Here is a 24,742-nt window from a genome sequence, read left to right as displayed (position 1 = left end):
TTGAATAGAAGCCCCAAGCAAAGGCTAAACACTTGAAATGCTTAGAATGTACTAGGCCAATGGATGAAATGAATCACCTGTACCACTGGATCAAACTACTTGATAGAATTATTTGATAAAGGAATGGTATACAAGAATGTTCTTGTTCAAATGTGCCAACCTTTGTGTTTCGCCAAACAATTGAAAACTGAATGTTCCATATCTGTGATTGCTTACACATTTTAAAATATATGCTTGGGTGTGAAAATCTATATATGCATAGGTGCAAAAGATCTGTATATAAGGCGGTACATCATTAATGCAAAGAGAATGTTTAGACCAATAGAATGTTTAGAACAATTTAAAACTAGTCCAGTTATATCATTCCATGACAGAGGATGTAATGAGTAAATTATTGTTATAATCTTTTTTACAGAAATTGGATGGTTTAAGTCCCGATGAAGGCATATTTTATGTCGAAACGCGTCGACCGGATGCCACCTGACCTCCTTTTTAATTAAATTGTTTTGTGAATATATATGTATTATTATACAATCTTTTATCATTTCTGATCAATGCACTGTTTTTTATTAAATCCTTTTTAATCAAATTAAAAATGTATATTTTCTATAAACTGCACTAGTTTGTTTTGTTTAATCTATTGGTCGTTGTTTTGATATATGCCTGGGATTGTTACTCCACATATAATGAATAGTGAATTACAGCCATTTATGTTTTTCACTATTGAAGGCTACCTGTTCTCATAGGCCAGAATAGGCAGTTAGACTATTACTTTCTTATAATCCTAACTGACTCAGGGAACATGGTAGAAATTCAAATTTAGTATGCCTGAACTCAGAATAATAAAATATATATTTTAGTAAAGTTGGTTTTAGTATTCTGTGTTTGAAAATACCACTTTTAGAAAGTAGGTATTTTCTTGTCTAACTATCCAGTCCTGCCTCTGCTGGGTTGTGTATTCCTTGTCTGGGTTGGTGGGTGACAGGGCTGGGGGATTCCAGGAGACAGGCTGGGGCAGCCTGGTGGTGAATAGAGAGATCTGCATCTAGATGGGAGGGAGGAGTTGCACCTAGGACCTGAATAGAGCTGGGCCTTCCCTCTACAATGCTGGCTCCACCTCTTGTGGCTTGTCTGATGTCTCTGCCCTGCACGTGAAAGAAGAGGAGGAATCATGCCAACAGAGTGCTCCAGAGCTGTATCTTCCCTCCCCTGTGCTGGCTCCACCTCCTGTGGGGCGGCTGATGTCTCTGCCCTGCACAGTGAAAGGAAGAAGAGAGTCATGTTAACAAAGTGCTCAGGAATGGGTTTGGACTAGGCAGAGGCCTCTCTGTCTTCAGAGGACAAAGGATTTTGGGGTATAAATATTGGGACCCTGATCCCAAGAAGTTAGATCACTTCTGGACAAGAAACCTTTCTGCCAAGGAGAAGAACCAAGGAAGCTGCAGGAGTGCGTTCGCACCGCGTCCTCTGTTTTTTCCACTTTACCCTTTAGAGTGCGGACGTAAGCGTATAGCAGGCTTTCACTACACGGTTCAGAGCTTAACTCTAACCGCGAGTCATGCGAGCCAGAATCCACCGATGGATTTTGTCAGCCGCTTTGTTTATCAGCATTCCACGTTCGCACCACGTTCTCTGTTGTTTTCACTGCTTAGCCGGCGATACATGCAACGTCCGGCGTTCGGAGCACGCGACAGTACTGGCACCGGCATTAATTCAAGCTACAGCCTTTACCTGTTCAAACTGCGTTGCCTATTTCTAAACATCACCGCCATGCTTAAGAACGCCACACTAGCATGCCGACCCTGAATTTGCCTCAATAGAACAATCTAGAAGGGTGCATTAATTCCATAAATGCTTAGCACTGCATATTATGCTACTGCCGCGCCACACAAACAATGAATAGATGGCACGCCCTAGGTCAGGACTAATTACTGGCATTTTCTGGGTTTACAGATAATTGCAGCCCCGCTCTTCAAGATGGGATGTTACACCCTTACTAAGATGCATTACATCGTGGCTTGCACCTTAAATTATTAATTGGGGATCGACACAACCTTTCATCCTCCATCTCGGCGCATTTGAAGGTGGCCCTAGGTAAGATCAGACCATACACATCTCTGCATGTATAGGACATGTCACCCACTCGTCCGGAAATGGTCGGCATATACAACTCTCTGTTTCTTTTTTACCATCTAGAAATTACCAGATCAACACTAACCAGACAGAATCCAACTGAGAGATTGCAGAAAAAGATATTATCCAAGGCCTTGGCCAGACTTGCCAACAGGTACTGAGCCATGTGGATAGATACATTCATGTTACTAGTGCATACTCTGCACATATAGAACTAGTTATTTAGTCATTCGGACTTGGGTGGTATACACAACTTTGTTTCTTTTATATTGTCTAGAAATTATTACAGAATCACCAACCAGTCAGAACCCGACTGAGAGTTTCCGGACTAAGATATTATCCAAGGCTTTGTTTAGCCTTGCCAAAAGGTACATAGTCATGTTGATAGATACATTCATGCTGCTAGTACATATTTTTAACTCACATTTAGATAAGTGCCAATCCATGGGCCCAGCATTTGGGAGTTTTTTAGTCAGCTCTCGACATTTTCCCAGCAGTTTAATAGGGGTTCCCATATTTCACCATTTTTTTCTACAGTCCTGTTATTTGCAGAAACGTATCCTTTTATCCCACTTAGAATCACTATATTCACATCTCTGTTCAATCTGTGATTTGTTTTAATCATTGTATATATTGTATATTTGTACAAAATGTTTGTGGGAGAAGTAATGTATATATATGTATAGAAAGGTTGCACATAGAAAGCATTAAATATCAAAAGAACTGTCAGACCGAGCAAGGACCTAACGGTGACAGAGCAGTCCCTCTAGATTAAAACTGTATTATAGACTCGCTGTCACTTTTGATAACATAACTGCATGAACGCTGAGATTTTAAAAGTCAAAGGGTACAAGACTAATTGTAAATATGATTCTCTTTTTGTAGTATCAACTTGCACAGACAGAATTCCTGAGGAAGGCTAACCGCCGAAACGCGTTGAAGGGGAATTAATTCTGTATTATTTGGAACAATTTATCTTGTTTTTGTTTTGAATTGTAAAGCACTAATTTGTATTATACACATGTAAAAAATATATAGTTATTTATCAATTGTTTCAAATATCCGATAAAAGTTTATAATTATAATAAAATAAAAGAAAAATATTTTCATACAAAATTTAATTAGGCATTGACTTTATTATTTTTAGCGTTCACTAGTGTCATGTAAATATATGCACGTAACCCGGTGCCAATTTCTTTCTTTCTAAACAAGTTTAGTTTCCTTGCTAGGGTTTATCCTTTTAGGCAGGGGCCCCTTTTCTTTTCACAAATAGTTGTTCTGCTCCTCTGCCAGTGTACTGTTTGCTGGTTTGGCCTGCAGTGGTTGCTTCATTGCCAAAGGAAATGAGAAGGAACTTTGTAAGGACTTTCATCTACAGAATATTCCCCAAGGGCTTGAACTGTGCTTGCCTACTGCTGAAGTCTCAGGGACAAAAGACTTCACCTCCAGCTCCCCACTAAATTTCCTCGCTGGGAATTCTGACTCCCGACACTTGCGTGCCACTGGGATCTGGAAGCGCGCCGAATCGAGAAGAAGTGTGTCGCCGCCACAGCTGAAATTGTCGCATCGCCGGAGAAGCAAGCCTTCGCCGCATCTCCCTGGAAGCGTGTGTCCATCAAAGCTGCCTGCTGTCGCATCACCGGAGAAGGGTGACGCCATCGTGAGAGTCGCCATCGCACCACCGGAGAAGCATGTCGCAGGGCCTGTCGCGGCTCCAAAGTACAGAGTCATCGCAAGGCTGCCAGGGCATCATCGCACCGCCACATCAAGGGCGCCATCTTCTCGCATCGCAACCGGATCGCATCGCATCAAGGTGCCATCTCGCGCACCGCAACGGGCCCGCAGGCTGAGAATCTACGCACCGGTAAGGATCACGACACATCCCCTACTCTGTGCAAGCATTGAGGCACGACGCATCATCTCCCCCGGATCACGGAACAAACGCATCTCCCCTTTTGCGAGCCTTTTTTACTTTGCGTTACGCATCCAGGTACTTTGTTGAGAACATTGTCACATTTACCATCAACTTGAACTAAGCAACTTTAATCATCTTTTAAGTAATTTTAAGTGTAGTATTGTGGATTTTTGTTATTAGTGGTCTTGTGTTGAAGTCTATATAAAGAATACTTATTTTTTATAAAACCTGTGTTGTGTCCATTGTTAGACCTGACATCCTTGGCATGGTTTTCCCCCATCTTTTTGCCTCTGACTCATGTATTTTTTGATGCTGTGCTGGATTTCGTTTTTGCTGGTTTAGATGCTTTGGACCCTCTGCCACTGCTGATCAGTGTCAGAGGGTAAGTGCTCCCTCTGTAAATTGTCATATTGATTGAGTATACCTAATTGGCATATTTGTATCACCACGAAGTCCCTAGTAGAGGGCACTGTGTGTGCCAGGGCTGGTGATGACAAATGCTACTAGTGGGCCTGCAGCGCAGATTGCGCCACCCACATGAGTAGCTTTTAAAAGGTGACTCAGGCCCGCCAGCGCAGGGCCTGTGTGCAGTCAGTGACTGCCATGTCAGCCTGGCCAGTATCCCCACTGGCTAGGCTTAACCCTCCCCTGTCTGTGCACCTCAGCCACCCCTATGGAAGGCTCCAGGTACCCCCCTGGGTAGGGTGCAGTGAATGGATAGGGTAGAGCGTGTACTAGTGCAGGTAACATGCTCTGGTAGAGAGCAGCAGCCACTTTGTGTGCTCACTGCTGTAGGGCTGTAGGGCTCCCTAGGGTAGCCTGGGGAGGCTGGTCCCATTGGATCCCAGCCTATCTCCCTATAGGAACAAGATGGAACATCCATGAAAGATATCCCTGAACTCAGAATTAAATGACACATCTTTTGGTGAAGGTTGTTTTTGGATCCTGGGGTTGAGAATAGCATTTTTAGAAGTGGCTGTTCTTTTGTATAAACCTTTCTGTGTGCCTGGGCCTGTGTGTGGAATGCCTGCGTGACAGGAGCTGCAGGGCCCCGGAGGGGGTTGGAGTCAGCCCAGGGGTGAAAGGCGACATCTGTTGCCCGGGGAAGGGGAGAGAGAAGAGCCTGATAGTGCTGGGCTGTGCCTGCCTGACCACCGTGCTGGCTAACTCCCCTGCCGATCCACTGTCACCTCTGGCCCTGAAGCTGTCAGGAAGAAGAACACCAGAAACATTCCAGAGCCAAGGATCCCCTTGCACAAAGGACTTCAAAGGCGTTCAGGGGTATAAGGGAAGGACCCCTTACTACAGAAGATTAGATTCTGAAACTCTACAATCAAGACGGACCCTCTGCTGGAAGGAGGACGGCGAGAGAACTAAAGGAAGATTGCCTTGCTGTGTGCTCTAAGGGCTGACCTGTTCTGCTGTATCACTGGAAGCTGAGGAGGAGAAAGGGACTTTGCTGTGGGCTGTGTCCCTGCCTGCTTGAAACTGCTGAGACTTTGCTGTGTGCTGTGCCTACAGCTTGAATCTCCAAGGGCCTGAGAAGAGCTGGCTCCCTGTCTGCAACCCAGGAACATAAAGGTTGCCCAAGGCTACAAGAATCTGCTGTGCCCCCCCCCCTGAAGCTGCTGTGTGGCGAGGAGATCGTGCAACCGTGTGGTTTGCCTGTTTAGCGCATTGGCTGCTCTCTACTGCTTGAGAGCGCCGCGCTGACCCAGCCTGCTGCAGGGCCAAAGTCGACGTGCTCATCGACACGTGTGTGGGGCAGACCGGAGACCTGTGAGCCTCTGCAGCGCAAGGGGCGCTGAAAAACAATTGCTGGCCGTATCACCGCCGCTGCCCGGGGCCAGAGAACCTCCGAGGGAAGCGCCATCCTGATCGGCGCTGAAACGGCGAAGAACGAAGCCGCCGTGCTCCCATTGGTGGAGGGAGCCGAGCCCCCTCACTAACGCCGCGACGGGATTGGCCCGTGCGGCGCAGCGTCATCAGCAGTGCTGGGCCGTGATTGGCCTAGGGAGCGGAGCGTCATCGTTGCCTGTCCCGGGAGCCGCACTGCCATTGGCTGACTCCCGGGTGCTGTGGAGGCTCGCCTGAGGAGCCGCGAGGGGATTGGCTGCCGTCGCTGAGGCAGCTGAAGAAGCCGAGGAATGAGCGCGATCACCGCCGGGCCCGGGAAGAAGTGACCTGACCTCGCCGAGGGATCTCCGCATGTGCTCCAGCCCCTGGCCTGCCGTCTCTGCTCCCCGCTGCTCTTTGAAGGATCCAGAGCGGGCGGAGAGCGTCCGGAGACCGGCCGGGCGGGAGCCACACTGAGCCTTCCCCCGCGAGGTGCCCCTGGGGGACCCGCGTCATCGCGAGCACGGGGAAAGAAGTCCCCCCTCCCTCAGGATACCGGGTGAGACGCGGTAGGAGCGCTTGTGGTCCCTGAAGCCAGGGGACCATTGGGGCATAATTTAATAACGCTGGCATTGTTTCTTTGCTCATTTGGAGAGCATTGTCAACCCAATAACTTTGGCATATCTTCTAAACGTTGGCATTGTTTGGACTGCTCGTTTTTAGAGCGTAGCCATTATAAATCGGTGGCATTAGGTTTAATACTGATTTGAAGAGACTTGAGACATTTGTTTTTATGTGACAACTTCCTGAAACTACGTACCACCATTAAGATTAAGTGCCTCATTTTAATAATGAAGTGATTATCGTGCAACTGCTTGATTTACCTTGCTGAAACTAGATAAAGTTATATATTTTTATAAAAATATACTTACCTGTGTGGTCTCAGTTTGTGGTGGATTGGGGATTATTGTTGTGTTAAGTGCAAATGTTATCCACATTGTCTCCGAGTTTAGCCTAGACTGCTCGCGCCATGCTACCTATAGGGTGAGCAGGGGTTATCTCAGAGGGTTATTCCGTTGCCCTGACCGGAGCTAGGGGTCCCTACTTGGGCCAAGGTACTTACCTTTGCCAACCAGAGACTCCCGGTTCTAACATTGGTGGCTCGCGGTGCGGATTTTGAACTAATAATTGCACTTGACCGGCAGTAATTTCTTGTACATCACTAGTCTAGTTTAGCAGAACAGGTTGCGCAAGACTTTTTCTTTTTGGTGAAACCTTTTTAGTTGAAAAAGGGTAGGAAGCATCATGTCTCGGAAAGCGCCAAGCGTGAATGGAGACGTGGAGGTGGAATTTGAAATCCAGAAGTTGTTAACCTATAACAAGGAGCAACTGAGAAAAGTCTGCAAACAGCTTGAATGCCCAGTGAGGGGCGGCGCAAATAAGGAAGAGCTACGGACAGCTCTGAGGGCCTGGTGGGAGGCCAAACATGGTGTCCCAGAAGCTCCTATTGAAGAGGGTGGCGCACAGGAGATTGGGTTTTGGCCCAGTGAATTGCCAGTGGCGAAGCCAGCGTCTAGGGCCGGCAGCACCCACTCCAGTAGGAATATTTCTCCAGAGGAAGTGGAGGAGAATCAGAGAACTAGGGCCCATGAGATTGAGCTTTTGAAACTCAGAGCGGACGCCGATGAGAAGAAACTGCGCCTGGAAATTGAGAGAGAGGCACAGGAGAGGAGGCAGGCTCTCGCTTTGGAGGAAAAGAAGCTCCAATTGGCTCATGAGAGGAGCATGAAGGAATTGGATTTCAAATATAAAGAGAGGGGGTCCAGTTCTAATGGTGGCAGCGCACAACCAGTACAGGCGGGTAAGGTATACATACCAAAGGATCTGGTACAGAATTATCAGAGGGGTGAGGATATTTATGCGTGGTTCAGAGCGTATGAACTTGCCTTAAAGATGAATGAGGTGCCTGAGAAGAATTGGGGAGCAGGATTGTGGAAGCATTTTGAGGCCTCTGGGAGGGATGTTTTGGCACCCTTAGAAGCAAAGGATGCTTTGTCCTACTCCGCCATGAAGGAGGCTTTGTGCCTCAGGTATGGGCTCACTGCTGAACAGTACCGCCAGAAGTTTAGGAACTTCAAGAAGCTTGATTCAAGTACTTGGGTGGAGTGTGTGAGTATGTACACGCGTGCACTGGAAGGTTGGATGAAGGGCAGCAAAGTTACTGATTATGTGGGGTTGTGTCACTTGATTAGTAGGGAGCACTTAAGTAGTTTGTGTGTCCCAGAGCTGCGCCAGCATCTTTTGGATAGTAAGTTAACTGATCCCAGTGAGCTTGCTAAAGAGGCGGACCGGTGGACTAGCACCAGGGTCCACAAGGGGGTGGTAAGTACCCCAGCCAAGGGTGGACAGGGTCCCCAGCAGAAGAGTGGGGGGGACACGGGTAATCAAAAGGAGTCTTCTAAAGGGCCCCAAACTGGTTCCCAGGAGAAGGTGTCTCAACCCCCCAAGTCTAAGAAGTCCTGGCCCCGTAAGGGCAAGCAGGACAACAGGCCCCCGCCTACCTGCTTTACATGTGGGGCGGTGGGGCACATTGCCCCCAAATGTCCAAAGAAACCTCCAGCACCCTCTGGTGCTCCAGCACCGGCATTGGCCAGTGTAGCTTTGGGAGGGGATTTGATCTCTAGTGGGGAGGAAGGGTTAGCAGTGATGACCCTTGTCTCTTTAGGAGACCGAGAGATGGCCCAGGAAACCTTGCTGCCCCAAAACACTAAGAAATACGGGCAGAAGGTGACCATCAATGGACAGGTGGTGGAGGCTCTGAGAGACACAGGGGCCAGCGTGACATCTGTTAGGTGTCAGTGGGTGTCTGAAGAGCAAATTGTTCCCCAGGTACTCCGGCCTGTGGTGGCAGCTGACAGTTCAGTGCGCTACTGCAGGCTGGCAAAAGTTCCATTTGAATGGGGAGGAGTCTCCGGTATTTTGGAGATTGTAGTAAGTGATGCCTTGCCTGTAGATTGTCTATTAGGTAATGACCTGGAGAGCTCCCCATGGAAAGAGGTGGAGCACCGGACTCACTTGGAGATGTTGGGTTTGCCTGCGTGGATCTGTGTGTCCACCCGTGCAATGACAGTAAGAGAGGGCGGTCTAACAGAGCTGGAGCCTGGAACAATGGCCCAGGGACCTGCCAAGAGAGGAAGGGGTAGAGGGCGCGGGAAACCGGCCCCCACTGTTCCCACGGTCCAGGAGGAGGCAGACCCGGAAGGGGATGCCCTGGAACCTACAGGGGAGCAAGTGGCCGAACTAGGGGAATTGCCTGAGCTGTCCCAGTGGCAGCAAGAGGGTGGTCCCTCCAGGGAGGAATTCTGCCAGGCTCAGAAGGAGTGCCCTTCTCTCATTGGTGTGCGGCAGCAGGCTGCTGACCAGGCCGCAGGCCTGGGGTCCAAGGAGCATTTGATCTATTGGGAGGATGACTTACTTTATAGTGAGCCTAAGTTCGCTGAGCCCGGCGCAGCCCGTGTGCTGGTGGTACCGGAGCGCTTCAGGAGCTTCCTACTGGGTCTGGCTCATGACGTGCCTCTCGCAGGACATCTGGGGCAAGACAAGACCTATCACAGGCTTGTCACCCATTTCTACTGGCCCCAGATGAAGACGCACGTCTCTGCCTTTTGTAAGTCTTGTCAGACTTGTCAGGCCAGTGGCAAGAGTGGAGGGAAGCGCGTGGCACCCCTCCAACCCTTTCCCGTGGTGAGCACCCCTTTTGAGCGGGTGGGCATTGACATCGTGGGGCCCCTGGATCCCAAGACAGCCCTAGGCAACAGGTTTATCCTGGTCTTGGTGGACCATGCCACTCGGTACCCGGAAGCCCTTCCGCTCAGGACAGTCACCGCCCCAGTGGTGGGCCGTGCCCTGATGGGGATCTTTTCCCGGGTGGGATTTCCGAAGGAGGTCGTTTCGGACCGCGGGACAAACTTCATTTCTAAATATATGAAGTCCCTGTGGAGTGAGTGTGGGGTGACTTACAAATTCACCACTCCTTACCACCCTCAAGGAAATGGTTTGGTTGAGAGATTCAACCGCACATTGAAGGGCATGATTATGGGCCTGGAAGAGCCCATGAGGCGGAAATGGGATGTCTTGTTGCCATGCCTGTTGTTTGCCTACAGGGAGGTGCCTCAGAAATCATTAGGGTTCAGTCCCTTTGAGTTGCTGTATGGCCACCCTGTCAGAGGGCCTCTGGCTCTGGTGAAGGAGGGGTGGGAGAAATCCCGTGGGAAAACCCCTCAGGATGTGTTCAGCTATGTGCTGGCCATTCGCAACCAGACCAAGCGCTTCAGGAAGCTCGCTCAAGAGAACCTGGAGGCTAGCCAGGAGGAAATGAAGAGGTGGTATGACCAGAACACTTCTCTGGTTGAGTTCCAACCTGGTCAGAAGGTGTGGGTGATGGCGCCAGTGGAGCCTTGTGCGCTCCGTGACAAGTGGTCTGGCCCATATGAGGTGGTGGAGCGCAAGAGCGAGGTTACCTATTTGGTTAACCTGAAGACTCCCAGGCAGCCCCTGAGAGTGCTCCATGTGAACCGCCTCAAACCCCACTTTGAAAGAACTGAAGTGACTATGCTCATGGCTACAGATGTTGGAGGGGAGGAGGATAGTGATCCTCTCCCTGACCTCCTGGCAGTCAAGGAGCAAGATGGGTCAGTGGATGGTGTGGTCCTCTCCCCCACCCTGACCCCAGAACAGCAGGAGGACTGTCGCCAAGTCTTGGGTCAGTTCGCCCCACTGTTCTCCCTGACCCCAGGTGTCACCAAATGGTGCGTCCACGACGTGGACACTGGAGACAGCATGCCTGTGAAACAGAAGTTTTACAGGGTGGCTGACAAGGTCAGAGCTAGCATCAAGGAAGAAGTTTCCAAGATGTTGGCGCTTGGGGTTATTGAGCCCTCCAGCAGCCCCTGGGCTAGCCCAGTGGTCTTAGTGCCTAAGAAAGCTGCTACCCCCGGTGGCCCCCCAGAACTTCGGTTCTGCGTGGACTACCGTGGGCTCAATGCGGTCACGAAGACTGACGCGCACCCCATCCCCAGAGCTGATGAGCTGGTGGATCGGTTGGGAGCTGCCCAATACCTGAGTACTTTTGATTTGACTTCAGGGTACTGGCAGATTGCCTTAACTGACGGGGCAAAGGAGAGGTCAGCATTTTCAACGCCCGAAGGACACTTCCAGTTTCGTGTCATGCCCTTTGGGTTGAAAAATGCCCCCGCCACATTTCAGAGATTGGTCAACCAGGTACTGGCAGGGCTGGAGCAATTCAGCGCAGCCTACCTGGATGACATTGCGGTGTTCAGCTCCACTTGGGAGGAACACCTGCAACACCTCACTGAAGTGTTGAAGGCTCTGAAGAAGGCAGGCCTCACTATCAAGGCCAGTAAATGCCAGATAGGGCAGGGATCTGTGGTGTACTTGGGACACCAGGTGGGGAGCGGCAAGGTGGCGCCCCTACAGGCGAAGATTGACACCATTCTGGCTTGGGAACCCCCCAAGACCCAGACGGAGGTGAGAGCCTTTCTAGGTCTCACCGGGTATTACAGACGGTTTGTCAAAGGCTATGGCACCATTGTGGCCCCTTTGACAGAGCTGACATCTAGGAATCAGCCCAGGAAAGTGAATTGGACTGAGGCCTGTCAAACTGCTTTTGACACCCTCAAAACTGCCATGTGCACAGCACCGGTGCTTAAGGCACCTGACTTTTCAAGTGAGTTCATCGTGCAAACTGACGCTTCAGAGCAAGGCGTGGGAGCAGTGCTCTCACAGATCAATGATGAGGGAGGAGACCAACCTGTGGCTTTCATTAGCCGGAGGCTAATCCCCAGGGAACAAAAATGGAGTGCCATTGAAAGAGAAGCTTTCGCTGTGGTCTGGGCTCTGAAGAAGCTGAGGCCCTACCTGTTTGGGACTCACTTCCGCGTTCAGACCGACCACAGGCCCCTCAGATGGTTAATGCAGATGAGGGGTGAGAATCCAAAATTGTTGAGGTGGTCCATTTCCCTACAGGGGATGGACTTTACGGTGGAGCAACGCCCTGGTACAGAACACGCCAACGCTGACGGTCTGTCCAGATTCTTCCGCCTTAGTGATGAGGACTCCCAAGAGGTTGGGTAGTTCTCCCCACTTTCAGCTGGAGGGGACACGTGTTAGACCTGACATCCTTGGCATGGTTTTCCCCCATCTTTTTGCCTCTGACTCATGTATTTTTTGATGCTGTGCTGGATTTCGTTTTTGCTGGTTTAGATGCTTTGGACCCTCTGCCACTGCTGATCAGTGTCAGAGGGTAAGTGCTCCCTCTGTAAATTGTCATATTGATTGAGTATACCTAATTGGCATATTTGTATCACCACGAAGTCCCTAGTAGAGGGCACTGTGTGTGCCAGGGCTGGTGATGACAAATGCTACTAGTGGGCCTGCAGCGCAGATTGCGCCACCCACATGAGTAGCTTTTAAAAGGTGACTCAGGCCCGCCAGCGCAGGGCCTGTGTGCAGTCAGTGACTGCCATGTCAGCCTGGCCAGTATCCCCACTGGCTAGGCTTAACCCTCCCCTGTCTGTGCACCTCAGCCACCCCTATGGAAGGCTCCAGGTACCCCCCTGGGTAGGGTGCAGTGAATGGATAGGGTAGAGCGTGTACTAGTGCAGGTAACATGCTCTGGTAGAGAGCAGCAGCCACTTTGTGTGCTCACTGCTGTAGGGCTGTAGGGCTCCCTAGGGTAGCCTGGGGAGGCTGGTCCCATTGGATCCCAGCCTATCTCCCTATAGGAACAAGATGGAACATCCATGAAAGATATCCCTGAACTCAGAATTAAATGACACATCTTTTGGTGAAGGTTGTTTTTGGATCCTGGGGTTGAGAATAGCATTTTTAGAAGTGGCTGTTCTTTTGTATAAACCTTTCTGTGTGCCTGGGCCTGTGTGTGGAATGCCTGCGTGACAGGAGCTGCAGGGCCCCGGAGGGGGTTGGAGTCAGCCCAGGGGTGAAAGGCGACATCTGTTGCCCGGGGAAGGGGAGAGAGAAGAGCCTGATAGTGCTGGGCTGTGCCTGCCTGACCACCGTGCTGGCTAACTCCCCTGCCGATCCACTGTCACCTCTGGCCCTGAAGCTGTCAGGAAGAAGAACACCAGAAACATTCCAGAGCCAAGGATCCCCTTGCACAAAGGACTTCAAAGGCGTTCAGGGGTATAAGGGAAGGACCCCTTACTACAGAAGATTAGATTCTGAAACTCTACAATCAAGACGGACCCTCTGCTGGAAGGAGGACGGCGAGAGAACTAAAGGAAGATTGCCTTGCTGTGTGCTCTAAGGGCTGACCTGTTCTGCTGTATCACTGGAAGCTGAGGAGGAGAAAGGGACTTTGCTGTGGGCTGTGTCCCTGCCTGCTTGAAACTGCTGAGACTTTGCTGTGTGCTGTGCCTACAGCTTGAATCTCCAAGGGCCTGAGAAGAGCTGGCTCCCTGTCTGCAACCCAGGAACATAAAGGTTGCCCAAGGCTACAAGAATCTGCTGTGCCCCCCCCCTGAAGCTGCTGTGTGGCGAGGAGATCGTGCAACCGTGTGGTTTGCCTGTTTAGCGCATTGGCTGCTCTCTACTGCTTGAGAGCGCCGCGCTGACCCAGCCTGCTGCAGGGCCAAAGTCGACGTGCTCATCGACACGTGTGTGGGGCAGACCGGAGACCTGTGAGCCTCTGCAGCGCAAGGGGCGCTGAAAAACAATTGCTGGCCGTATCACCGCCGCTGCCCGGGGCCAGAGAACCTCCGAGGGAAGCGCCATCCTGATCGGCGCTGAAACGGCGAAGAACGAAGCCGCCGTGCTCCCATTGGTGGAGGGAGCCGAGCCCCCTCACTAACGCCGCGACGGGATTGGCCCGTGCGGCGCAGCGTCATCAGCAGTGCTGGGCCGTGATTGGCCTAGGGAGCGGAGCGTCATCGTTGCCTGTCCCGGGAGCCGCACTGCCATTGGCTGACTCCCGGGTGCTGTGGAGGCTCGCCTGAGGAGCCGCGAGGGGATTGGCTGCCGTCGCTGAGGCAGCTGAAGAAGCCGAGGAATGAGCGCGATCACCGCCGGGCCCGGGAAGAAGTGACCTGACCTCCCCGAGGGATCTCCGCATGTGCTCCAGCCCCTGGCCTGCCGTCTCTGCTCCCCGCTGCTCTTTGAAGGATCCAGAGCGGGCGGAGAGCGTCCGGAGACCGGCCGGGCGGGAGCCACACTGAGCCTTCCCCCGCGAGGTGCCCCTGGGGGACCCGCGTCATCGCGAGCACGGGGAAAGAAGTCCCCCCTCCCTCAGGATACCGGGTGAGACGCGGTAGGAGCGCTTGTGGTCCCTGAAGCCAGGGGACCATTGGGGCATAATTTAATAACGCTGGCATTGTTTCTTTGCTCATTTGGAGAGCATTGTCAACCCAATAACTTTGGCATATCTTCTAAACGTTGGCATTGTTTGGACTGCTCGTTTTTAGAGCGTAGCCATTATAAATCGGTGGCATTAGGTTTAATACTGATTTGAAGAGACTTGAGACATTTGTTTTTATGTGACAACTTCCTGAAACTACGTACCACCATTAAGATTAAGTGCCTCATTTTAATAATGAAGTGATTATCGTGCAACTGCTTGATTTACCTTGCTGAAACTAGATAAAGTTATATATTTTTATAAAAATATACTTACCTGTGTGGTCTCAGTTTGTGGTGGATTGGGGATTATTGTTGTGTTAAGTGCAAATGTTATCCACATTGTCTCCGAGTTTAGCCTAGACTGCTCGCGCCATGCTACCTATAGGGTGAGCAGGGGTTATCTCAGAGGGTTATTCCGTTGCCCTGACCGGAGCTAGGGGTCCCTACTTGGGCCAAGGTACTTACCTTTGCCAACCAGAGACTCCCGGTTCTAACATCCATCTGTAGTGTTTTCACTGTATTACTGTGTATATTTACAAATGCTTAACACACTGCCCGAGATAAGCCTGTCTGCTTGTGCCAATCTACCAAGGGGGTGAGCAGGGGTTATTAAGGAGTGTAATCCCCTGATCCTGACTTAGAAGTAAGGGTCCCTATTTGGACAAAGGTGAATACCGTTGCCAACTAGAGACCCAACAGAACTGCACAACATGACCGCAGCTGCATCCGTTAATACTTTATTTCCGGCTTTTAAACAAGAAAATATTGGCCCCCAGTGGCCATCTGCAGAGTGCAATTTTGTCTAACAGCATCATGGGACACGTAGTCCTACAGCGGTAAAAATTTCCCTTGTGTTAAGTTCGAGAGTTTCTGTTGTATTTTTAATAATCCATCAATTCCCTAGAAGGTTGAAGCGCAGGAAACCAGACTCAATCTGCATGGGAGGCGTGCTGATCAACGACAGAAAGTTCAGTCGGCAGCCTCGTAACTGGTTTGCTCCGTCCTCACCCAGCAACGATGGTGCTACTCCCCACAGCTGGACCGCCGTGTGATTATTTGTTTACAATGTGCCCATGCGCATATGTTTAAAAGTCAGAAATAAAGTAATACCGGATGCAGCAGCAGTCATGTCGTGCAGTTCTGTTGAGCCCAAGAAGAAGGGGCTTGGTTACCCTAAAACGTGTCGGCCAGATTAATTGATGAAAGCGCAGAGAAGCGGGCTACCATGGTGTTGCCGCGAGGCTGGGGGAAGTTGAGTGCACTCCTATGTGCAAGGGAACATTGTAAACAAATAATCACACGGCGTTCCAGCCGGGGGGAGTGGCACCATCGTTGCTGGGTTCGGACGGAGCAAACCAGTTACGAGGCTGCCGACAACTTTGTCGTTGATCAGCATGCCGCCCAGGCAGATTGAGTCTGCTTTCCTGCGCTTCAACCTACTAAGGAAATGATGGATTATTAAAAATACAACAGAAAATCTCGAACTTACCACAAGGGAAATTGTTACCGCTGTAGGTCTACGTGTCCCATGATGCTGTTAGATGAAATTGCACTATGCAGATGGCCACTGGGGGCCAATATTTTCATGTTTAAAACCCGAAAATAAAGTAATACCGGTTGCAGCAGCGGTCATGTCGTGCAGTTCTGTTGAGCCCAAGAAGAAGGGGATTAGTTGCCCCGAAACGCGTCGGCCAGATTAAATCAATGAAAGCGCAGAGAAGCGGGCTGCCATGGTAGTGCCACGAGGCTGGGGGACGTTGAGTGAACTCCTATGTGCAAGGGCACATTGTAAACACATATATATATATATATATACACATACATACATACATACAAGTTCAGGGTAGAACACATTAGGGAATTAAAGATCAAAATAAACTAGGTCTTCTAAGTCTAGTATGGGCTATTCCAAACATATCCCGCACACTAAAACCTCCTCCCCTGACCACCCAGACTTCACGAATAACATCTAATAACTGTGTTGCACAGCACTGCTCCTGTCACTCAGTCTGCTTGCTCACAGCAGCACATAGACACATACACTCTATGGATAAGACCCCATGTCACAGGGCCCACAACACTGCTCCTGTCCTTTAGTCCAGACATCCACTCAAACAGTGGTACTCTGGGGAATCTCACCAGCTATTAGTAGGTATCTATGCTGTGGGAGTAATGCTTCTGCTTCACAAGTGTTTGACCTAATGGTCAAAGGTCCAAATCCTGGCAGGCCCACTGTGCCTTTCATTGTTCCGGGGTCAATACACATGCCCTGTAGTTAATAATAAACATGTCCTACTCAACTGTTAGTGGCATACAGGCACATTTATATGTACCAAAGTTTCCAGGTCCATTGCACGCACACACACCACTGTATTAAAAACATATCCTGCACACTAAAACCTCCTCCCCCCGACCACCCAGACTCCACGAATAACATCTAATAACTGTGGCGCACATCACTGCTCCTGTCACTCAGTAATTATAAATAACCATGCATTTTATTTATATTTAAAAATACAACACATTAATAAAAGGAATTGTCATTTACAATGCCAATAACTAAATCTCTCATAAAAGCGAGACCTATTGCATTACAAATGCTTGTTTTGCAATGTGCCTAGCTGTGAAATGTGGGCCCTAGCTCAGCCATCACCAAGGAAACCCCAGGGGAATCCAGGATGGGGTGACTTGTGTGGATCTCACTAGGTTCTGTTACCAGAATCCCTTTCCCTTTCAAACCTCAAACATAGTGGGTAAAAAACAAAACATCACATTGTTGTGATTGGAATTTGCGGGGAGCCACCCACCTAAACACACCCACCCAGAATCCCCCCCCACCAAAGTCTTTTGATTAAAATTGGTACCTCACTTGTGTGAATAGGCCTAGTGTACACGACAGGAAACGGCCCAAAACACAACGTAGACTCTTATTATTCTAGTGAAAACAGACTTTTTTTTTGCAATGTGCCTACCTGTGGATTTTGGGCCCTAGCTCAGCCGGCATCTAGGAAAACCTAGCATACCTGTACAATTGTGTAAACTAGACACCCAGGGGAATCCAGGATGGGGTGACTTGTGTGGCTCTCACCAGGTTCCGTTACCCAAAATCCCTTGCAAACTTCAAACTGTAAGAAGAAAAAAAAGAAAACCCATTTTCCGCATATTTCTGTGATGGAAAGTTCTGGAATCAGTGGGGAGGCACAAATGTCCACAACTTTTAGTTAAATTTAAGGTTTGCAGGAGATTCTGGCTAGGAAAACTTTGGTGGATCCACGTAACCCACACCTCCTAGGACGCCCTCAGGCGTCTAGTTTTCATAATGTCTGGGTTTGGTAGGTTTCCCTAGCTGAGCCAGGGACCAAAAACTCGGGTTACCCCTTGCAAAATCAGGTTGTTTTGTGATCGATAATTTGGATGCCTCCACAATACATTATGGGCCCTTCCCTGTGGCAGGCACTTGATCCACCCACACAAGTGAGAGCATTGTTTTGGGGAGACGTGTGAGCGTTGGATGGTAGAAAATGTGTGCAGACCCGGTGATTCCACATATTTCCCCACACAGAAATGAGTAAAAACATTCATTTTTATAGCTAAAATTGAGGATTGTAGGGTATTCTGGGTTAAAACTATGTTTGGTCATCCACCCAAGCCACACCTCCCTGGACTCCGCTGGATATCCAAGTTTTGGAAATGTCTGAGTTTGGTAGGTTTCCCCAGATGGCCGCAAAGCCCAGGACCAAAAACGCAGATGCCCCCCTTGCAAAAATAGTTTGTTTTGTAGTAGATAAGGGGCTCCTGCCTTTTTAGTTTCCAGGGTCGCCGGCCATCTAAGGAAACCTACCAAACCCAGACATTTCTAAAAACCAGACACCCGGGGGACTCCAGGGATGTGTAGCTTGTGGACCCCAAAGGTTCTTACCCAGAATCCCCTGCAAACATCAAATTTATCTAAAAGGTCACATATTCCTCACATTTCATTGTGGGAAGGTGGGGAGATCACCATGCAGGTACAAATTTCCCTACACCCAGCGTTCCTCTCAATCTCCTGATAAAAATGATACCCCACTCAAGTGGGTGCCCACAGCACACAAAAACTTATGAAAAAAACATTGCCCTTTTGCACCCTCTTTGATTTCCCCCAGTTTTTTATTATATACATTTTTAGGTTCTCTGCTTTGGATAATATCCCCCATATGCCACCCTGGGAGGGGCATAAAGACTGTCTTATGTATTTTTTTTGGAAAGGGGGAGAGGATTGGTTACGTTGGCATGCTCATTTTGGGCAAACCCTATGTTTAAAAATAAAAAGTAAAATGCTGGTGCGATTTCTGCCCCCCCACCCCCGAGGTGCAGAAAGAGGGCTATTGCTCCCTTCTGCCCCCCCCCCCTCCCCAGGAGGAGGGGCAGAAAAATGGATATGCCCATACAAATATGGGGAGAGCAAAGGCCCTTGCCAAAGGGGCAACACCCCCCCACCTCCCACCTTCTCCCCGGTGTCTGTTTGTGGATCCCTGCTTGGGGATTGCCCTGCTGCGGTGATCCCCAAACAAGGATCCACTAGGGAAGGCTACCATTGGAAAGGGGAGATACTTGCCTTTCCAATGATACCTCTCCCGTCTGCCTATGTGCACGGGGGATGAGACAGCTCAGTGAGCATGTAGGAAGTAAAAGTAAAAAACTAGCTAGTTTCACATTCAGTGTAGTGTTGGCGCGCCATGAGCGCCGATCGTCGTTTTATTGAGAAAAAACAAGTGCCTCTGGCAACTGGGGAAGCTCTTCCTCTGCTCCAGAGGCTGAAAAAGTATCAAGCATTGGCATAGCCAAAAGGTCTTACCTTTGGGACCTTATAGGTGTTTAGTTATCCAGTACAATATCCTTGGTGCAACAACATCAAGTGTTGCATGGCTAAACACCTACGAGGTCCAAAAGGCGAGACCTATTGGCTATGCCAATGCTTGTTTTGAGTGAGTGGCTCGTGCAGGTATGCCACTGTGAGGTAGAGATGCTGCGACTCCTTTTACAGGAGCCCCTGTAACACTACGCCTCTTCAAATGCATCTTGGGTCTGGTGGGTGTAATACTTCTAGCCCTTATTCCAGGCTTCTCACAGCCAATGCATCCTTAAATGTCCCATGTACAGCCGGGGTTGACACTCCTATTACCGGTGGTGGACGTGGTGGTGGTGGCGGACGTGGTGGACGTGGCGGTGGACGTGGCAGTGGACGTGGCAGTGGACGTGGTGGTGGTGGTGGTGGACAAGGTGGTGGTGGACGTGGTGGTGGTGGACGTGGTGGTGGTGGACGTGGTGGTGGACGTGGTGGTGGACGTGGCGGTGGACGTGGCGGTGGACGTGGCGGTGGACGTGGTGGTGGACGTGGTGGCGGTGGTGGACGTGGTGGTGGACGTGGTGGCGGTGGTGGACGTGGTGGCGGTGGTGGACGTGGTGGCGGTGGTGGACGTGGTGGCGGTGGTGGACGTGGTGGCGGTGGTGGACGTGGTGGCGGTGGTGGACGTGGTGGCGGTGGTGGACGTGGTGGCGGTGGTGGACGTGGTGGACGTGGTGGCGGTGGTGGACGTGGTGGCCGTGGTGGTGGCCGTGGTGGCCGTGGTGGCCGTGGTGGCCGTGGTGGACGTGGTGGACGTGGTGGCGGTGGTGGACGTGGTGGCGGTGGTGGACGTGGTGGCGGTGGTGGACGTGGTGGCGGTGGTGGACGTGGTGGGTGGTGGACGTGGTGGGTGGTGGACGTGGTGGTGGTGGTGGACGTGGTGGTGGTGGTGGACGTGGTGGTGGTGGTGGACGTGGTGGTGGTGGACGTGGTGGTGGACGTGGTGGTGGTGGACGTGGTGGTGGACGTGGTGGTGGTGGTGGACGTGGTGGTGGTGGTGGACGTGGTGGTGGTGGTGGACGTGGTGGTGGTGGTGGACGTGGTGGTGGTGGTGGACGTGGTGGTGGTGGTGGACGAGGTGGTGGTGGTGGACGAGGTGGTGGTGGACGAGGTGGTGGTGGACGAGGTGGTGGTGGACGAGGTGGTGGTGATGGACATGATGGACGTGGTGGTGGACGTGGTGGTGGTGGTGGTGATGGACGTGGTGGTGATGGACGTGGTGGTGATGGACGTGGTGGTGATGGAGGTGGTGGTGGACGTGGTGGTGGTGATGGACGTGATGGTGGTGATGGACGTGATGGACGTGGTGGTGGACGTGGTGGTGGACGTGGTGGTGGTGGTGGTGATGGACGTGATGATGGACGTGGTGGTGATGGACGTGGTGGTGGTGGTGATGGACGTGGTGGTGGTGGTGATGGACGTGGTGGTGGTGGTGATGGACGTGGTGGTGGTGGTGATGGACGTGGTGGTGGTGGTGATGGACGTGGTGGTGGTGGTGATGGACGTGGTGGTGGTGGTGATGGACGTGGTGGTGGTGGTGATGGACGTGGTGGTGGTGATGATGGACGCGGTGGTGATGGACGTGGTGGTGGACGTGGTGGTGGTGGTGGTGGACGAGGTGGTGGTGGACGTGGTGGTGGACGTGGTGGTGGACGTGGTGGTGGTGGTGATGGACGTGATGATGGACGTGGTGGTGGTGGTGATGGACGTGGTGGTGGTGATGGACGTGGTGGTGGTGGTGATGGACGTGGTGGTGGTGGTGATGGACGTGGTGGTGGTGGTGATGGACGTGGTGGTGGTGGTGATGGACGTGGTGGTGGTGGTGATGGACGTGGTGGTGGTGGTGATGGACGTGGTGGTGGTGGTGATGGACGTGGTGGTGATGGACGTGGTGGTGATGGACGTGGTGGTGATGGACGTGGTGGTGATGGACGTGGTGGTGATGGACGTGGTGGTGATGGACGTGGTGGTGATGGACGTGGTGGTGATGGACGTGGTGGTGATGGACGTGGTGGTGGTGATGGACGCGGTGGTGGTGATGGACGCGGTGGTGGTGATGGACGCGGTGGTGGTGATGGACGCGGTGGTGGTGATGGACGCGGTGGTGGTGATGGACGCGGTGGTGGTGATGGACGCGGTGGTGGTGATGGACGCGGTGGTGGTGATGGACGCGGTGGTGGTGGTGATGGACGCGGTGGTGGTGGTGATGGACGCGGTGGTGGTGGTGATGGACGTGGTGGTGGTGGTGATGGACGTGGTGGTGGTGGTGATGGACGTGGTGGTGGTGGTGATGGACGTGGTGGTGGTGGTGATGGACGTGGTGGTGGTGGTGATGGACGTGGTGGTGGTGGTGATGGACGTGGTGGTGGTGGTGATGGACGTGGTGGTGGTGGTGATGGACGTGGTGGTGGTGATGGACGTGGTGGTGGTGATGATGGACGCGGTGGTGATGGACGTGGTGGTGGACGTGGTGGTGGTGGTGGTGGACGAGGTGGTGGTGGACGTGGTGGTGGACGTGGTGGTGGACGTGGTGGTGGTGGTGATGGACGTGATGATGGACGTGGTGGTGGTGGTGATGGACGTGGTGGTGGTGATGGACGTGGTGGTGGTGGTGATGGACGTGGTGGTGGTGGTGATGGACGTGGTGGTGGTGGTGATGGACGTGGTGGTGGTGGTGATGGACGTGGTGGTGGTGGTGATGGACGTGGTGGTGGTGGTGATGGACGTGGTGGTGATGGACGTGGTGGTGATGGACGTGGTGGTGATGGACGTGGTGGTGGTGGTGATGGACGTGGTGGTGATGGACGTGGTGGTGATGGACGTGGTGGTGATGGACGTGGTGGTGGTGATGGACGCGGTGGTGGTGATGGACGCGGTGGTGGTGATGGACGCGGTGGTGGTGATGGACGCGGTGGTGGTGATGGACGCGGTGGTGGTGATGGACGCGGTGGTGGTGATGGACGCGGTGGTGGTGATGGACGCGGTGGTGGTGATGGACGCGGTGGTGGTGATGGACGCGGTGGTGGTGATGGACGCGGTGGTGGTGATGGACGCGGTGGTGGTGATGGACGCGGTGGTGGTGATGGACGCGGTGGTGGTGATGGACGCGGTGGTGGTGATGGACGCGGTGGTGGTGATGGACGCGGTGGTGGTGATGGACGTGGTGGTGGATGACTATTGGGTAGGAGGGTGCCGGCAGAATGCGGAAGTAGAAGAGGATCTCGAAGGGGGCACATGGGAGGGCAGAAACAAGCCGAATATTAGAAACAAGCCACGGCATCGCTCTGGTTGATGTTTGGGCGGTGGGAGGAGTGTTCTGTGCAGAAAGGCATTACGGCGCTCTAGTAAATATATTTTAAAAAGCGCAATACGCCAAAGTGAAAGCAACCGCGTTTGGAGCTGAAAGTGCACGCTGTGCTTAATGAGCCATGACGAGGGAGGAAAGCCACTCTCGCTCCTGCGGACCCTAGGCCAGGGCAGAGAGAAGGCGGGACATGCACCCGCCTTTGGCCAATTGCGAGCTGTCTTTCTTAGAAAGATGCATGCAAAGGCAAATAGGGGTGAAGAAAACCAAAGCACACGCACGAGCGTGTGTTCCAAAGTTTAAAGACCTTACTAAATGTCTCACAGAGCAGCGCATGCACCCTGGCTCAGGTGAGCACTAAAAAGGAAATCCCTCTGGATTTCTGAATGGTGTGCCTTGGACATAATAGTTAAGTCCTCGGCACAAGAGCGCCACAGCCGAGGACGTAACCACCACGTCCAAGGAACAGAAGGGTAGAAAAAGATAATTCCTAACTCCAGGAGCTGGGTCCTACTAAGAAATGCCAGAGGAACATTATTCTCTGCACTTCAAGTACTTTGCACCTTGACAATACAAATTCCTGCTGAAAACAGTAACTCACTGCCTTTCTCGAAAATCAAAGAAGAGTGGTCACCACAAAAATGCATTATGGAAACGTAATTTTTAACAAAACTCCATTTATTTCACATGCAGATGGCACTCAAATACAATCTTGGAAACTGAAACTTTACCTAGGTTTACTGAGTAACATCAAGGTAAATCTCACAAAAGCTCCACAGAGATCAGAGCTATTCTCAAAGTTCCTGGTTATCCATATCACTCTAGGGAACTATGGAAATCACAAGATCCCTTGTATTCAGCACTGTGGTTTGCTTCTAACACACACTTTCCAGGAACCCACTACTACTCTAAACTGCCATCACAAAACGTTTGAACGGTGTAAAATTGCTCCTGAGGCACAGCCAGGAGTTTAGCTCTTTTAAAAACGCACACTGCACTTTTATAAACTGTTTTAAAACAACGCTTGTTCACTTGCATTGCTATCTCTGCTCGAGGGACAGATTAGGGAAAAGCAGCAGTGCCCCCCGGGGTCCGAAGGTCGGGACCACCAATCAGGGGACAGAGGAGGGTCAGCTGACAGGCGGAGTCACGTGGGGAAGCGTTAAAAATAAGTGGATGTGCCAGGCGCGCGCAGCGGGTACACCGCCTGCGCGCCGACGGAGTGCCAACGGCAAGCCCGTCTGCGCCCGTCCACGCCAAGATTGCAGCAGGCCATGCTGGTAAAAATTCCCCTCGATTGATCTATCAGGCGAATGTACTTAGAGAGCTCAATGACAACATCAAGTGTGAGTGCCTTCTCCCTATGACGAATTTATGGGGCCCTATCTCCTGTAGAACTTGTAGATGGACAATGCCCTGGCAGGTATCAGAAAGGCAGAGCCATACCTCACCTTCTCAATGTAGCATCAAAGGAGGTCTTATAAACGCTCGATCGGTGTGCAAACATAGCCAAGATATTAAGGACCTGATTTTGAAGCATCACCTTGAAATTCGTTTTATAACTGAGACTTGGCTCAAAGAATGGAGCGCCCCCGACCTATCTGTTGCCCTGCCACCTGACTATGTCATATTAAGAGTGGACAGGCCGAAAGACAGGGGAGGAGGGTTAGCTATAATAATTAAAAATTCTTGGAAGTGTCACACGTTCTGCCTTGATCATATCAAAGGGGCGGAAAGCATTGGCTTTTCCATCTCCCTCCATGCCTCGTTGTCTTTCACAGGAGGATTGATATATCGTCCCCCGGGCAGCGCCTCTGGATTTATGGAATCTCTGGGCGAATTCTTAGGTCAGCAGCTACTTCGTTACCCTCATTTTACTCTCCTCGGAGATTTAAACTTGCATCTGGAATCGAAGACCGATCCCCAAGTTGAAAATTTTCTACACACCCTTGAAATTTTTGGACTTTCTCAAAGAATAGTAAATGCAACGCAATCAGCTGGTCATACTTTGGATGGTATATGTTCTAACTTCCCAGCATTAGTAGATCATCATCCCATACCCCAAATATGGTCTAATCATTGCTTTATTCCTTTTAGCATAAATGTCTACCGTCCACCTAAAGTCGGAAAAAAAGCAATCCGACAACTTATTACCAATTCTCAAAATTGGACAGCGATTGCCAAGAGTACTAGACTTAAGCAAGCAGCCCAGGCACAAGCCCCTAATATGACTGGC

At 51.2% G+C, this 24,742-nt stretch overlaps 1 protein-coding gene across 4 annotated transcripts in view; it reads right to left on the bottom strand.

Moving 5' to 3' along the window:
- Window positions 1-24,742, bottom strand: part of STK26 (serine/threonine kinase 26) — a 179,552-nt gene that overhangs the window by 86,962 nt on the left and 67,848 nt on the right. The window lies entirely within an intron of this gene.

This window comes from Lissotriton helveticus, chromosome 4_1 (genome assembly GCF_964261635.1).
Source record: "Lissotriton helveticus chromosome 4_1, aLisHel1.1, whole genome shotgun sequence".
Lineage (NCBI taxonomy): Eukaryota > Metazoa > Chordata > Amphibia > Caudata > Salamandridae > Lissotriton > Lissotriton helveticus.
This window is presented reverse-complemented; position numbering and strand designations above follow the sequence as displayed.